Raw genomic sequence first — 3,437 nt, 5'->3', positions numbered from 1 at the left:
AAAAAAAAAAAAAAAAGCATAGGGAACCACTTGTGCCAAGCTGTAGTAGGCGACAGCTACTACTACTTCTAATGTCTGTAGGAGACATTAGAAGGTCTTCAGTATGTTTAGAGGAAGGTGGTGAATCTATGTGGCTGAAGGAGCAGTTTGACCTGTGGAGAATTAGACCTGGAAATGTATGTCTGAGTCAATTTATGAAGGGCTTTGAATACCAAGCAGAGAGATCTGGACTTGCACATTTGCAAAGATAATCTGCAGATTATGCAGGAAAGTAACATGATTCTGTGTTTTAGGCAATAGCTATACTGATTCACACATACAAGATTAGGTACTTAGCCAGGTATTGTGGCGGGCACCTGTAGTCCCAGCTACTTGGGAGGCTGAGGCAAGAGAATCACTTAAGCCGGAGTTGGAGGTTGCTCTGAGATATGATGGTGCCACCGCACTCTACTGAATGCCACATAGTTAGACTTTGTCTCAATAATAATAATAATTAGGTACTAATGTGACACTTCTTGTCCAGCTGAGAAAGAGGTATTTTAATTACATAATTAAATTCATTAATGGTAGAGGGGCTTTTACGTCCTAGGGCTAGCCGCAGCTCTTTTCAATTTTATAAACAGATTTAAAAATGAAGAAAAAAAAAGTCTTCCAGACTTAGATCTCTGGGAAAACAGAAGTAAATACTGACACAGGCTTGCTCTGTTTTCCCAAGAGAGGTCTCCCAGGCGATTTCCCTAATTATCTAGAAAAAAATTAAACTTGTTTTCCCTTTAGAGTTCAACCCAGCTGAGGGGAAATTTGCAGTATTGCTTTAGATTCTCCTGCTTTGGATGCAGTATTAGTCCCGAGGGAGTTCCTCCAAGGTCTCTAGGCACTTGTTCCTGGTAACAAGGAGGGAGCTAAGAAGAAAGTAGGAGAGGTGGGGCCCTCTGCAAAGAGCTTATTTTAAAAAGAAAGGAAAAAGGGGAAGGTGTCGTCTATTTCTTAAGCATAATTCCGTAGGAAACTAATCTGGGCGCAAACTGCCCTAGCCTCCGTACAGAGCCTCGGGATCAGATACCAGCTCAGCGTTATGCCTAGTAAGTAAAGAAGCTCACAGCCCTCCCCCCGGCGTTACTTGGCGCCTAATTCCGCCAGGCTCCAAGAGGGGCGGTTGCAGCTACAGCCTAGCGCGTGGAGCAGCCAATAAGAAGCCAGGCACCGGCGGCCGTCTAGAATTCTGACCAATCAGAGGCCCGAAATTTACCTTACTGGCCGGGGCCTCCGTTGTTCGGGAAGTGAGGCAAGCCCCCTTAGAATTGCCAGTAACAGCCATGGCTGTGGCCCCTGGAGGAGGGGACGTGAAGTGACTAGGGGGCTGGGAAGGGAGAGGACGCAGAGAAAGAAGACTGGCCGCTGGGCCCCGGTAAGTACCAGAAGGCCCATGGCCCGAAAGTGGGGAACAAGAGGGTGTGTGGCGCAGCCTTCCAGGCCCTCTGAATTCTTGGCCAAGGCTACGGGAGTCTGGGGTCTGCACCCAGAGAATGGCCTCAGGGGATCCCTTCTCCAGAGAGGAATCAAGGGGCTAGCAGTTGTCTCCAGCTCTTGGCCATTTTCTTCCCCTCATGTCCTCACACTCTTGCTCTCGGCCCTGGTTTGGTCCCTTGGGGGTCCCTATCGTGAGAAGTAAAGCCGCTCTCCAACAAAGAATCCCTGCCCCAGGTTTGTCGTGGCTGGGCCCAGGCCCAGAGGGCAACCAGCGCTGATGCCAAGAATATTTATAGGCCTCTGGGAGCCCCCAGGTCCGGCGGTCCAGCCCAAACGAAGACCGTTGTTTCTCCTGCGCGCGCTCTCCCTCTCCGCTGCTGCCCGCGAGTGACCACGTCCTCGGTGGAGGGAGCTGGCCGAGGGGCTTCTGGCAGCCTTCCTTGGGTTGAGATATTGGACTTTGGAGCGTGCTTTGTGACCCTCCAGAGTCGTTTTAAAACTCCTCGGAAGCCACCATGGGATCACAGTACTTGTCATTGTATAAACGGATCCCTGCTGCACACACCCCTAAAGCTCAGTTCTCACAGTCCCTTGCGTACCACGATGTGAGCCCCTGCCCGGTGCCAATGCCAAATGCAAGCAAAGCCCGGCTGTTTCATTGGTGTTCATTGACTTGGTCACGTGCTGCTACATCCCACCCTGTCTTTGGAGTTTTCCTGTGGCTCTTGTAGAGGGAAAAAGGATGGAGCTCTATACTGAACCTGTTTTTCTTCTGGTATGTGTGGGTTTGTGTATTGGAGGGAATGATAGTTTCTCATGCTTTATCCAAGACGCTCAGCTTAGTTTCACTTACTCTGTGAGTACTCTTAGATGGAAGTGGGGTGGGGGGAGTTTTAATGTTTTCATTTTACAGATGGAGAGACTGGTTAGAGGGGCAAAGTGTCAGGGCCAGGCTCACACAGCACCTGGCTAAAATCTGAAAGTCCAGATTCTTGAATTCTTTATTCAGTAGTTTCCTGGGTATTCTCTGAGGGAATCGACTTCCTTAACTAATCAGAACCTCTTGGAGGATGGTTTTGAGCAGGAAATGAGTTGGTGTTTGAGACAGGATCCCTGGGATGCTAATCTAGTACTTGCATTAATTTTAAGTAACCACCTGGCAGTTCTCTGGCTGATCTCTTGTATTAATATTCTAAAGAGGTAGTTTAAAAATTTCCTTAAAGCAATAGCACAGATAAGATTCATTATCTAAAGAGTCAAATAAAAGTGATCCATGGAATACAAAAGTTTGAAAATCACTATAAAGCTCAGGATACATCAGAATGTGGACTATCATTAACCCTGGAACAGTAGATAGCACATTCAGATAAATCCACAAACACCCTGCAAGTCTTATTTTAGCTTTAGTGTTAGCTCTAACTTCCTTCTCATTGGTTCTCTTTGTTAGAACTGCAGAAATGGAAACTGGGGGATATTGTGGAGTGTGAAGTGCAAACCATCTCCTTTGATAATCAGTTCCTAAAAAATTGAGAGTTAACTGCCCTTGAATTCCCACCACTACTCCCCTCTCCTCCCACTCAACTGCCCCTTGTTTGTGGTGACCCCATATCAGATACTAGGAGATCCAGGGCTGGGCGGTGAAATGGAAGAAACAGACCCTTTACATTTCTATTTGAGAAGTTGCTAGGGAGTGCCAGGTCCTAGTGTTGAGAATCAGCCTTTGGAAGTCTTAACTCCCATAGAAGTAATGAGAAATGAAGGTCATGATCCTTCTATTTCTCCCTGCTGCTCTTTCCTTAAATTGGGAAACAATTTCTATAAGACAGGAAGAAGCACTGATATAAATACTACCTACACCCAAGGTTTTATGTGTTTAGCTTAATCTGGTGAGTCAAATTGAGCTCTCACATTAACAGTCTGCACTGGAAAGGCACAAAGCCTCTAAATCCACTCCTGGTTCAAATGAG

The 3,437-nt window shown here is 46.8% G+C and overlaps 1 protein-coding gene across 3 annotated transcripts in view; it reads left to right on the top strand.

Moving 5' to 3' along the window:
• The first annotated feature begins 1,318 nt into the window (after positions 1 to 1,318).
• TMEM94 (transmembrane protein 94) overlaps positions 1,319 to 3,437 on the top strand; it is a 37,927-nt gene continuing 35,808 nt past the window's right edge. For all 3 annotated transcript variants that reach the window (XM_023511069.1, XM_023511068.1, XM_023511067.1), the window contains exon 1: positions 1,319 to 1,408. The gene's annotated coding sequence lies outside the window, so the exon portion shown is untranslated. The remainder of the gene's footprint in view (positions 1,409 to 3,437) is intronic.

This window comes from Otolemur garnettii, unplaced genomic scaffold (genome assembly GCF_000181295.1).
Source record: "Otolemur garnettii isolate 467f Iridium unplaced genomic scaffold, OtoGar3 scaffold00018, whole genome shotgun sequence".
Taxonomy (NCBI): domain Eukaryota; kingdom Metazoa; phylum Chordata; class Mammalia; order Primates; family Galagidae; genus Otolemur; species Otolemur garnettii.
The sequence above is the reverse complement of the archived record's forward strand: the minus strand, read 5'-3'. Positions and strand labels throughout refer to the sequence as shown.